Source organism: Oreochromis niloticus, unplaced genomic scaffold (genome assembly GCF_001858045.2).
Source record: "Oreochromis niloticus isolate F11D_XX unplaced genomic scaffold, O_niloticus_UMD_NMBU tig00003659_pilon, whole genome shotgun sequence".
Lineage (NCBI taxonomy): Eukaryota > Metazoa > Chordata > Actinopteri > Cichliformes > Cichlidae > Oreochromis > Oreochromis niloticus.
This window is the reverse complement of record NW_020327919.1, coordinates 1-12,506: the sequence shown is the minus strand read 5'-3', so window position 1 is coordinate 12,506 and position 12,506 is coordinate 1. Positions and strand designations below refer to the sequence as shown.

At 55.2% G+C, this 12,506-nt stretch overlaps 8 non-coding genes and 2 pseudogenes across 8 annotated transcripts; all 10 read left to right on the top strand.

Moving 5' to 3' along the window:
* Positions 1-1,023: 1,023 nt before the first annotated feature.
* On the top strand, positions 1,024-1,141 carry LOC112845198 (5S ribosomal RNA). Its single transcript, XR_003217998.1, has one exon. It is a non-coding gene; the product is annotated as a 5S ribosomal RNA (ribosomal RNA).
* Positions 1,142-2,263: 1,122 nt separating this feature from the next.
* On the top strand, positions 2,264-2,381 carry LOC112845197 (5S ribosomal RNA). The gene has a single exon (XR_003217997.1). It is a non-coding gene; the product is annotated as a 5S ribosomal RNA (ribosomal RNA).
* Positions 2,382-3,508: 1,127 nt separating this feature from the next.
* Positions 3,509-3,627, top strand: LOC112845196 (5S ribosomal RNA). The gene has a single exon (XR_003217996.1). It is a non-coding gene; the product is annotated as a 5S ribosomal RNA (ribosomal RNA).
* Positions 3,628-4,749: 1,122 nt separating this feature from the next.
* On the top strand, positions 4,750-4,868 carry LOC112845184 (5S ribosomal RNA). The gene has a single exon (XR_003217985.1). It is a non-coding gene; the product is annotated as a 5S ribosomal RNA (ribosomal RNA).
* A 1,121-nt stretch (positions 4,869-5,989) lies between these two features.
* On the top strand, positions 5,990-6,107 carry LOC112845195 (5S ribosomal RNA). The gene has a single exon (XR_003217995.1). It is a non-coding gene; the product is annotated as a 5S ribosomal RNA (ribosomal RNA).
* A 1,163-nt stretch (positions 6,108-7,270) lies between these two features.
* LOC112845194 (5S ribosomal RNA) lies at positions 7,271-7,388 on the top strand. The gene has a single exon (XR_003217994.1). It is a non-coding gene; the product is annotated as a 5S ribosomal RNA (ribosomal RNA).
* A 1,126-nt stretch (positions 7,389-8,514) lies between these two features.
* On the top strand, positions 8,515-8,633 carry LOC112845173 (5S ribosomal RNA). The gene has a single exon (XR_003217974.1). It is a non-coding gene; the product is annotated as a 5S ribosomal RNA (ribosomal RNA).
* A 1,125-nt stretch (positions 8,634-9,758) lies between these two features.
* LOC112845206 (uncharacterized) lies at positions 9,759-9,876 on the top strand (annotated as a pseudogene).
* Positions 9,877-10,994: 1,118 nt separating this feature from the next.
* LOC112845193 (5S ribosomal RNA) lies at positions 10,995-11,112 on the top strand. The gene has a single exon (XR_003217993.1). It is a non-coding gene; the product is annotated as a 5S ribosomal RNA (ribosomal RNA).
* A 1,113-nt stretch (positions 11,113-12,225) lies between these two features.
* LOC112845157 (uncharacterized) lies at positions 12,226-12,342 on the top strand (annotated as a pseudogene).
* Positions 12,343-12,506: the final 164 nt, after the last annotated feature.

Sequence of the window (12,506 nt, the reverse complement as noted above, 5' to 3'; positions counted from 1 at the left end):
TTGGCGCTTTTCAGCAATGTCTTGTGCTGCCGGGTGAGGCCATCCACAACACAACGGGGCATATGCTGCTAACATAGGTCATCTAAATTACACCAGGGCCTGTGGTGCAGGCTGAGGCCAAATACACCACACCAGGGCCTGTGGCTCTGGGTGAGGCCATCGACACCACACCGGGGCCTGCGTTGCAGCTGAGGCAACCTGCACCACACCAGGGCCTGTGCTGCTGGCTGAGGCCAACTACACCACACACTTGGCCAGTGGCTCTGCCTGAGGCCACCTACACCACACCAGGCCTGTGCTACTGTCTGAGGCCATATTCATCACACCAGGGCCTGTGCTGCTGGATGAGGCCATCCACATCACAAGAGGACCTGTGCTCCTTGCCGAGACCAACTACACCACACCAGGGTTTCTGGCTCTGGCTGAGGCAATCTACACCACACCAGGGTCTGTGCTTCTGGCTGGTTCCATCTGCACCACACCAGGGCCTGTGCTGATGGCTGAGGCCATCCGCACCACACCGGTCCTTCTGGCTGCTACATAGGTCATCTAAATTACTCCAGGACCTGTGATTCTGGCTGTGGACCTGTGCTGCTGGCTGAGGCACACTACACCACACCAGGGATTGTGGCTCTGGTTGAGGCCACCTAGACCACACCACGTCCTGAGTTGCCGCTGAGGCAACCTGCACCACACCACGCCTGTGCCGCTGGCTGAGGACAACTACACCACACACTTGGCCAGTGGCTCTGGCTGAGGCCAACTACACCACACAAGGTATTGTGGCTCTGGTTGAGGCCATCTATTTCCCAACAGGGCCTGGGCTGCTGGCTGAGGCAATGTACACCACACCAGGGCCTGTGCTGCTGGTTAAATATAAATTGAGTCCTTGGGTTAGGGTATTAGGCAAGCATGCAGTTACCGTTAACACTGTAGTTAAATTGGAGGGTTGTTCGCGTAACTTCAAGTACTGCCCACCTCACACTTGATTCCATAAATTGACACTTTGTGCTGTGGCCAGCAGCTTACGGCCATACCACCCTGAGCACGCCGATCTCGTCTGATCTCGGAAGCTAAGCAGGGTTGGGCTTGGTTAGTACTCGGATGGTAGACTGCCTGGGAATACCAGGTGCTGTAAGCTTTACCTTTTCATGTCATTGAACTGCTTTTGATCCAGAGAAGGAGGGTGTTGAAAAACCCAAAGCAGCTGCTCATTAATGAGGGCACATTAACGACATTCCTTTTGGCGCTTTTCAGCAATGTCTTGTGCTGCCGGGTGAGGCCATCCACAACACAACGGGGCATATGCTGCTAACATAGGTCATCTAAATTACACCAGGGCCTGTGGTGCAGGCTGAGGCCAAATACACCACACCAGGGCCTGTGGCTCTGGTGAGGCCATCGACACCACACCGGGCCTGCGTTGCAGCTGAGGCAACCTGCACCACACCAGGGCCTGTGCTGCTGGCTGAGGCCAACTACACCACACACTTGGCCAGTGGCTCTGCCTGAGGCCACCTACACCACACCAGGCCTGTGCTACTGTCTGAGGCCATATTCATCACACCAGGGCCTGTGCTGCTGGATGAGGCCATCCACATCACAAGAGGACCTGTGCTCCTTGCCGAGACCAACTACACCACACCAGGGTTTGGCTCTGGCTGAGGCAATCTACACCACACCAGGGTCTGTGCTTCTGGCTGTTCCATCTGCACCACACCAGGGCCTGTGCTGATGGCTGAGGCCATCCGCACCACACCGGTCCTTCTGGCTGCTACATAGGTCATCTAAATTACTCCAGGACCTGTGATTCTGGCTGTGGACCTGTGCTGCTGGCTGAGGCACACTACACCACACCAGGGATTGTGGCTCTGGTTGAGGCCACCTAGACCACACCACGTCCTGAGTTGCCGCTGAGGCAACCTGCACCACACCACGGCCTGTGCCGCTGGCTGAGGACAACTACACCACACACTTGGCCAGTGGCTCTGGCTGAGGCCAACTACACCACACAAGGTATTGTGGCTCTGGTTGAGGCCATCTATTTCCCAACAGGGCCTGGGCTGCTGGCTGAGGCAATGTACACCACACCAGGGCCTGTGCTGCTGGTTAAATATAAATTGAGTCCTTGGGTTAGGGTATTAGGCAAGCATGCAGTTACCGTTAACACTGTAGTTAAATTGGAGGGTTGTTCGCGTAACTTCAAGTACTGCCCACCTCACCACTTGATTCCATAAATTGACACTTTGTGCTGTGGCCAGCAGCTTACGGCCATACCACCCTGAGCACGCCGATCTCGTCTGATCTCGGAAGCTAAGCAGGGTTGGGCTTGGTTAGTACTCGGATGGTAGACTGCCTGGGAATACCAGGTGCTGTAAGCTTTACCTTTTCATGTCATTGAACTGCTTTTGATCCAGAGAAGGAGGGTGTTGAAAAACCCAAAGCAGCTGCTCATTAATGAGGGCACATTAACGACATTCCTTTTGGCGCTTTTCAGCAATGTCTTGTGCTGCCGGGTGAGGCCATCCACAACACAACGGGGCATATGCTGCTAACATAGGTCATCTAAATTACACCAGGGCCTGTGGTGCAGGCTGAGGCCAAATACACCACACCAGGGCCTGTGGCTCTGGGTGAGGCCATCGACACCACACCGGGCCTGCGTTGCAGCTGAGGCAACCTGCACCACACCAGGGCCTGTGCTGCTGGCTGAGGCCAACTACACCACACACTTGGCCAGTGGCTCTGCCTGAGGCCACCTACACCACACCAGGCCCTGTGCTACTGTCTGAGGCCATATTCATCACACCAGGGCCTGTGCTGCTGGATGAGGCCATCCACATCACAAGAGGACCTGTGCTCCTTGCCGAGACCAACTACACCACACCAGGGTTTGTGGCTCTGGCTGAGGCAATCTACACCACACCAGGGTCTGTGCTTCTGGCTGGTTCCATCTGCACCACACCAGGGCCTGTGCTGATGGCTGAGGCCATCCGCACCACACCGGTCCTTCTGGCTGCTACATAGGTCATCTAAATTACTCCAGGACCTGTGATTCTGGCTGTGGACCTGTGCTGCTGGCTGAGGCACACTACACCACACCAGGGATTGTGGCTCTGGTTGAGGCCACCTAGACCACACCACGTCCTGAGTTGCCGCTGAGGCAACCTGCACCACACCACGGCCTGTGCCGCTGGCTGAGGACAACTACACCACACACTTGGCCAGTGGCTCTGGCTGAGGCCAACTACACCACACAAGGTATTGTGGCTCTGGTTGAGGCCATCTATTTCCCAACAGGGCCTGGGCTGCTGGCTGAGGCAATGTACACCACACCAGGGCCTGTGCTGCTGGTTAAATATAAATTGAGTCCTTGGGTTAGGGTATTAGGCAAGCATGCAGTTACCGTTAACACTGTAGTTAAATTGGAGGGTTGTTCGCGTAACTTCAAGTACTGCCCACCTCACCACTTGATTCCATAAATTGACACTTTGTGCTGTGGCCAGCAGCTTACGGCCATACCACCCTGAGCACGCCCGATCTCGTCTGATCTCGGAAGCTAAGCAGGGTTGGGCTTGGTTAGTACTCGGATGGTAGACTGCCTGGGAATACCAGGTGCTGTAAGCTTTACCTTTTCATGTCATTGAACTGCTTTTGATCCAGAGAAGGAGGGTGTTGAAAAACCCAAAGCAGCTGCTCATTAATGAGGGCACATTAACGACATTCCTTTTGGCGCTTTTCAGCAATGTCTTGTGCTGCCGGGTGAGGCCATCCACAACACAACGGGGCATATGCTGCTAACATAGGTCATCTAAATTACACCAGGGCCTGTGGTGCAGGCTGAGGCCAAATACACCACACCAGGGCCTGTGGCTCTGGTGAGGCCATCGACACCACACCGGGGCCTGCGTTGCAGCTGAGGCAACCTGCACCACACCAGGGCGTGGGATGCTGGCGAGGCCAACTACACCACACACTTGGCCAGTGGCTCTGCCTGAGGCCACCTACACCACACCAGGCCTGTGCTACTGTCTGAGGCCATATTCATCACACCAGGGCCTGTGCTGCTGGATGAGGCCATCCACATCACAAGAGGACCTGTGCTCCTTGCCGAGACCAACTACACCACACCAGGGTTTTGGCTCTGGCTGAGGCAATCTACACCACACCAGGGTCTGTGCTTCTGGCTGTTCCATCTGCACCACACCAGGGCCTGTGCTGATGGCTGAGGCCATCCGCACCACACCGGTCCTTCTGGCTGCTACATAGGTCATCTAAATTACTCCAGGACCTGTGATTCTGGCTGTGGACCTGTGCTGCTGGCTGAGGCACACTACACCACACCAGGGATTGTGGCTCTGGTTGAGGCCACCTAGACCACACCACGTCCTGAGTTGCCGCTGAGGCAACCTGCACCACACCACGCCTGTGCCGCTGGCTGAGGACAACTACACCACACACTTGGCCAGTGGCTCTGGCTGAGGCCAACTACACCACACAAGGTATTGTGGCTCTGGTTGAGGCCATCTATTTCCCAACAGGGCCTGGGCTGCTGGCTGAGGCAATGTACACCACACCAGGGCCTGTGCTGCTGGTTAAATATAAATTGAGTCCTTGGGTTAGGGTATTAGGCAAGCATGCAGTTACCGTTAACACTGTAGTTAAATTGGAGGGTTGTTCGCGTAACTTCAAGTACTGCCCACCTCACCACTTGATTCCATAAATTGACACTTTGTGCTGTGGCCAGCAGCTTACGGCCATACCACCCTGAGCACGCCCGATCTCGTCTGATCTCGGAAGCTAAGCAGGGTTGGGCTTGGTTAGTACTCGGATGGTAGACTGCCTGGGAATACCAGGTGCTGTAAGCTTTACCTTTTCATGTCATTGAACTGCTTTTGATCCAGAGAAGGAGGGTGTTGAGAAAACCAAAGCAGCTGCTCATTAATGAGGGCACATTAACGACATTCCTTTTGGCGCTTTTCAGCAATGTCTTGTGCTGCCGGGTGAGGCCATCCACAACACAACGGGGCATATGCTGCTAACATAGGTCATCTAAATTACACCAGGGCCTGTGGTGCAGGCTGAGGCCAAATACACCACACCAGGGCCTGTGGCTCTGGGTGAGGCCATCGACACCACACCGGGCCTGCGTTGCAGCTGAGGCAACCTGCACCACACCAGGCCTGTGCTGCTGGCTGAGGCCAACTACACCACACACTGGCCAGTGGCTCTGCCTGAGGCCACCTACACCACACCAGGCCCTGTGCTACTGTCTGAGGCCATATTCATCACACCAGGGCCTGTGCTGCTGGATGAGGCCATCCACATCACAAGAGGACCTGTGCTCCTTGCCGAGACCAACTACACCACACCAGGGTTTTGGCTCTGGCTGAGGCAATCTACACCACACCAGGTCTGTGCTTCTGGCTGTTCCATCTGCACCACACCAGGGCCTGTGCTGATGGCTGAGGCCATCCGCACCACACCGGTCCTTCTGGCTGCTACATAGGTCATCTAAATTACTCCAGGACCTGTGATTCTGGCTGTGGACCTGTGCTGCTGGCTGAGGCACACTACACCACACCAGGGATTGTGGCTCTGGTTGAGGCCACCTAGACCACACCACGTCCTGAGTTGCCGCTGAGGCAACCTGCACCACACCACGGCCTGTGCCGCTGGCTGAGGACAACTACACCACACACTTGGCCAGTGGCTCTGGCTGAGGCCAACTACACCACACAAGGTATTGTGGCTCTGGTTGAGGCCATCTATTTCCCAACAGGGCCTGGGCTGCTGGCTGAGGCAATGTACACCACACCAGGGCCTGTGCTGCTGGTTAAATATAAATTGAGTCCTTGGGTTAGGGTATTAGGCAAGCATGCAGTTACCGTTAACACTGTAGTTAAATTGGAGGGTTGTTCGCGTAACTTCAAGTACTGCCCACCTCACACTTGATTCCATAAATTGACACTTTGTGCTGTGGCCAGCAGCTTACGGCCATACCACCCTGAGCACGCCGATCTCGTCTGATCTCGGAAGCTAAGCAGGGTTGGGCTTGGTTAGTACTCGGATGGTAGACTGCCTGGGAATACCAGGTGCTGTAAGCTTTACCTTTTCATGTCATTGAACTGCTTTTGATCCAGAGAAGGAGGGTGTTGAAAAACCCAAAGCAGCTGCTCATTAATGAGGGCACATTAACGACATTCCTTTTGGCGCTTTTCAGCAATGTCTTGTGCTGCCGGGTGAGGCCATCCACAACACAACGGGGCATATGCTGCTAACATAGGTCATCTAAATTACACCAGGGCCTGTGGTGCAGGCTGAGGCCAAATACACCACACCAGGGCCTGTGGCTCTGGGTGAGGCCATCGACACCACACCGGGGCCTGCGTTGCAGCTGAGGCAACTGCACCACACCAGGGCCTGTGCTGCTGGCAGAGGCCAACTACACCACACACTTGGCCAGTGGCTCTGCCTGAGGCCACCTACACCACACCAGGTCCTGTGCTTCTGGCTGAGGCCACCTACACCACACCAGGGCCTTGCTACTGTCTGAGGCCATATTCATCACACCAGGGCCTGTGCTGCTGGATGAGGCATCCACATCACAAGAGGACCTGTGCTCCTTGCCGAGACCAACTACACCACACCAGGGTTTGTGGCTCTGGCTGAGGCAATCTACACCACACCAGGGTCTGTGCTTCTGGCTGCTTCCATCTGCACCACACCAGGGCCTGTGCTGATGGCTGAGGCCATCCGCACCACACCGGTCCTTCTGGCTGCTACATAGGTCATCTAAATTACTCCAGGACCTGTGATTCTGGCTGTGGACCTGTGCTGCTGGCTGAGGCACACTACACCACACCAGGGATTGTGGCTCTGGTTGAGGCCACCTAGACCACACCACGTCCTGAGTTGCGGCTGAGGCAACCTGCACCACACCACGGCCTGTGCCGCTGGCTGAGGACAACTACACCACACACTTGGCCAGTGGCTCTGGCTGAGGCCAACTACACCACACAAGGTATTGTGGCTCTGGTTGAGGCCATCTATTTCCCAACAGGGCCTGGGCTGCTGGCTGAGGCAATGTACACCACACCAGGGCCTGTGCTGCTGGTTAAATATAAATTGAGTCCTTGGGTTAGGGTATTAGGCAAGCATGCAGTTACCGTTAACACTGTAGTTAAATTGGAGGGTTGTTCGCGTAACTTCAAGTACTGCCCACCTCACACTTGATTCCATAAATTGACACTTTGTGCTGTGGCCAGCAGCTTACGGCCATACCACCCTGAGCACGCCGATCTCGTCTGATCTCGGAAGCTAAGCAGGGTTGGGCTTGGTTAGTACTCGGATGGTAGACTGCCTGGGAATACCAGGTGCTGTAAGCTTTACCTTTTCATGTCATTGAACTGCTTTTGATCCAGAGAAGGAGGGTGTTGAAAAACCAAAGCAGCTGCTCATTAATGAGGGCACATTAACGACATTCCTTTTGGCGCTTTTCAGCAATGTCTTGTGCTGCCGGGTGAGGCCATCCACAACACAACGGGGCATATGCTGCTAACATAGGTCATCTAAATTACACCAGGGCCTGTGGTGCAGGCTGAGGCCAAATACACCACACCAGGGCCTGTGGCTCTGGGTGAGGCCATCGACACCACACCGGGGCCTGCGTTGCAGCTGAGGCAACCTGCACCACACCAGGGCCTGTGCTGCTGGCTGAGGCCAACTACACCACACACTTGGCCAGTGGCTCTGCCTGAGGCCACCTACACCACACCAGGCCCTGTGCTACTGTCTGAGGCCATATTCATCACACCAGGGCCTGTGCTGCTGGATGAGGCCATCCACATCACAAGAGGACCTGTGCTCCTTGCCGAGACCAACTACACCACACCAGGGTTTCTGGCTCTGGCTGAGGCAATCTACACCACACCAGGGTCTGTGCTTCTGGCTGCTTCCATCTGCACCACACCAGGGCCTGTGCTGATGGCTGAGGCCATCCGCACCACACCGGTCCTTCTGGCTGCTACATAGGTCATCTAAATTACTCCAGGACCTGTGATTCTGGCTGTGGACCTGTGCTGCTGGCTGAGGCACACTACACCACACCAGGGATTGTGGCTCTGGTTGAGGCCACCTAGACCACACCACGTCCTGAGTTGCGCTGAGGCAACCTGCACCACACCACGGCCTGTGCCGCTGGCTGAGGACAACTACACCACACACTTGGCCAGTGGCTCTGGCTGAGGCCAACTACACCACACAAGGTATTGTGGCTCTGGTTGAGGCCATCTATTTCCCAACAGGGCCTGGGCTGCTGGCTGAGGCAATGTACACCACACCAGGGCCTGTGCTGCTGGTTAAATATAAATTGAGTCCTTGGGTTAGGGTATTAGGCAAGCATGCAGTTACCGTTAACACTGTAGTTAAATTGGAGGGTTGTTCGCGTAACTTCAAGTACTGCCCACCTCACCACTTGATTCCATAAATTGACACTTTGTGCTGTGGCCAGCAGCTTACGGCCATACCACCCTGAGCACGCCCGATCTCGTCTGATCTCGGAAGCTAAGCAGGGTTGGGCTTGGTTAGTACTCGGATGGTAGACTGCCTGGGAATACCAGGTGCTGTAAGCTTTACCTTTTCATGTCATTGAACTGCTTTTGATCCAGAGAAGGAGGGTGTTGAAAAACCCAAAGCAGCTGCTCATTAATGAGGGCACATTAACGACATTCCTTTTGGCGCTTTTCAGCAATGTCTTGTGCTGCCGGGTGAGGCCATCCACAACACAACGGGGCATATGCTGCTAACATAGGTCATCTAAATTACACCAGGGCCTGTGGTGCAGGCTGAGGCCAAATACACCACACCAGGGCCTGTGGCTCTGGGTGAGGCCATCGACACCACACCGGGCCTGCGTTGCAGCTGAGGCAACCTGCACCACACCAGGGCCTGTGCTGCTGGCTGAGGCCAACTACACCACACACTTGGCCAGTGGCTCTGCCTGAGGCCACCTACACCACACCAGGCCTGTGCTACTGTCTGAGGCCATATTCATCACACCAGGGCCTGTGCTGCTGGATGAGGCCATCCACATCACAAGAGGACCTGTGCTCCTTGCCGAGACCAACTACACCACACCAGGGTTTGTGGCTCTGGCTGAGGCAATCTACACCACACCAGGGTCTGTGCTTCTGGCTGCTTCCATCTGCACCACACCAGGGCCTGTGCTGATGGCTGAGGCCATCCGCACCACACCGGTCCTTCTGGCTGCTACATAGGTCATCTAAATTACTCCAGGACCTGTGATTCTGGCTGTGGACCTGTGCTGCTGGCTGAGGCACACTACACCACACCAGGGATTGTGGCTCTGGTTGAGGCCACCTAGACCACACCACGTCCTGAGTTGCGCTGAGGCAACCTGCACCACACCACGGCCTGTGCCGCTGGCTGAGGACAACTACACCACACACTTGGCCAGTGGCTCTGGCTGAGGCCAACTACACCACACAAGGTATTGTGGCTCTGGTTGAGGCCATCTATTTCCCAACAGGGCCTGGGCTGCTGGCTGAGGCAATGTACACCACACCAGGGCCTGTGCTGCTGGTTAAATATAAATTGAGTCCTTGGGTTAGGGTATTAGGCAAGCATGCAGTTACCGTTAACACTGTAGTTAAATTGGAGGGTTGTTCGCGTAACTTCAAGTACTGCCCACCTCACCACTTGATTCCATAAATTGACACTTTGTGCTGTGGCCAGCAGCTTACGGCCATACCACCCTGAGCACGCCCGATCTCGTGGGATCTCGGAGCTAAGCAGGGTTGGGCTTGGTTAGTACTCGGATGGTAGACTGCCTGGGAATACCAGGTGCTGTAAGCTTTACCTTTTCATGTCATTGAACTGCTTTTGATCCAGAGAAGGAGGGTGTTGAAAACCAAAGCAGCTGCTCATTAATGAGGGCACATTAACGACATTCCTTTTGGCGCTTTTCAGCAATGTCTTGTGCTGCCGGGTGAGGCCATCCACAACACAACGGGGCATATGCTGCTAACATAGGTCATCTAAATTACACCAGGGCCTGTGGTGCAGGCTGAGGCCAAATACACCACACCAGGGCCTGTGGCTCTGGTGAGGCCATCGACACCACACCGGGGCCTGCGTTGCAGCTGAGGCAACTGCACACACCAGGCCTGTGCTGCTGGCTGAGGCCAACTACACCACACACTTGGCCAGTGGCTCTGCCTGAGGCCACCTACACCACACCAGGCCTGTGCTACTGTCTGAGGCCATATTCATCACACCAGGGCCTGTGCTGCTGGATGAGGCCATCCACATCACAAGAGGACCTGTGCTCCTTGCCGAGACCAACTACACCACACCAGGGTTTTGGCTCTGGCTGAGGCAATCTACACCACACCAGGGTCTGTGCTTCTGGCTGTTCCATCTGCACCACACCAGGGCCTGTGCTGATGGCTGAGGCCATCCGCACCACACCGGTCCTTCTGGCTGCTACATAGGTCATCTAAATTACTCCAGGACCTGTGATTCTGGCTGTGGACCTGTGCTGCTGGCTGAGGCACACTACACCACACCAGGGATTGTGGCTCTGGTTGAGGCCACCTAGACCACACCACGTCCTGAGTTGCCGCTGAGGCAACCTGCACCACACCACGGCCTGTGCCGCTGGCTGAGGACAACTACACCACACACTTGGCCAGTGGCTCTGGCTGAGGCCAACTACACCACACAAGGTATTGTGGCTCTGGTTGGGCCATCTATTTCCCAACAGGGCCTGGGCTGCTGGCTGAGGCAATGTACACCACACCAGGGCCTGTGCTGCTGGTTAAATATAAATTGAGTCCTTGGGTTAGGGTATTAGGCAAGCATGCAGTTACCGTTAACACTGTAGTTAAATTGGAGGGTTGTTCGCGTAACTTCAAGTACTGCCCACCTCACCACTTGATTCCATAAATTGACACTTTGTGCTGTGGCCAGCAGCTTACGGCCATACCACCCTGAGCACGCCGATCTCGTCTGATCTCGGAAGCTAAGCAGGGTTGGGCTTGGTTAGTACTCGGATGGTAGACTGCCTGGGAATACCAGGTGCTGTAAGCTTTACCTTTTCATGTCATTGAACTGCTTTTGATCCAGAGAAGGAGGGTGTTGAAAAACCCAAAGCAGCTGCTCATTAATGAGGGCACATAACGACATTCCTTTTGGCGCTTTTCAGCAATGTCTTGTGCTGCCGGGTGAGGCCATCCACAACACAACGGGGCATATGCTGCTAACATAGGTCATCTAATTACACCAGGGCCTGTGGTGCAGGCTGAGGCCAAATACACCACACCAGGGCCTGTGGCTCTGGGTGAGGCCATCGAGACCACCAGGGCCTGCGTTGCAGCTGAGGCAACCTGCACCACACCAGGCCTGTGCTGCTGGCTGAGGCCAACTACACCACACTTGCCAGTGGCTCTGCCTGAGGCCACCTACACCACACCAGGCCCTGTGCTACTGTCTGAGGCCATATTCATCACACCAGGCCTGTGCTGCTGGATGAGGCCATCCACATCACAGAGGACCTGTGCTCCTTGCCGAGACCAACTACACCACACCAGGGTTCTGGCTCTGGCTGAGGCAATCTACACCACACCAGGGTCTGTGCTTCTGGCTGCTTCCATCTGCACCACACCAGGGCCTGTGGTGATGGCTGAGGCCATCCGCACCACACCGGTCCTTCTGGCTGCTACATAGGTCATCTAAATTACTCCAGGACCTGTGATTCTGGCTGTGGACCTGTGCTGCTGGCTGAGGCACACTACACCACACCAGGGATTGTGGCTCTGGTTGAGGCCACCTAGACCACACCACGTCCTGAGTTGCGGCTGAGGCAACCTGCACCACACCACCGCCTGTGCCGCTGGCTGAGGACAACTACACCACACACTTGGCCAGTGGCTCTGGCTGAGGCCAATACACCACACAGGTATTGTGGCTCTGGTTGAGGCCATCTATTTCCCAACAGGGCCTGGGCTGCTGGCTGAGCAATGTACACCACACCAGGCCTGTGCTGCTGGTTAAATATAAATTGAGTCCTTGGGTTAGGGTATTAGGCAAGCATGCATTTACCGTTAACACTGTAGTTAAATTGGAGGGTTGTTCGCGTAACTTCAAGTACTGCCCACCTCACCACTTGATTCCATAAATTGACACTTTGTGCTGTGGCCAGCAGCTTACGGCCATACCACCCTGAGCACGCCCGATCTCGTCTGATCTCGGAAGCTAAGCAGGGTGGGATTGTTAGTACTCGGATGGTAGACTGCCTGGGAATACCAGGTGCTGTAAGCTTTACCTTTTCATGTCATTGAACTGCTTTTGATCCAGAGAAGGAGGGTGTGGGAAACCCAAAGCAGCTGCTCATAATGAGGGCACATAACGACTTCCTTTTGGCGCTTTTCAGCAATGTCTTGTGCTGCCGGTGAGGCCATCCCACAACACAACGGGGCATATGC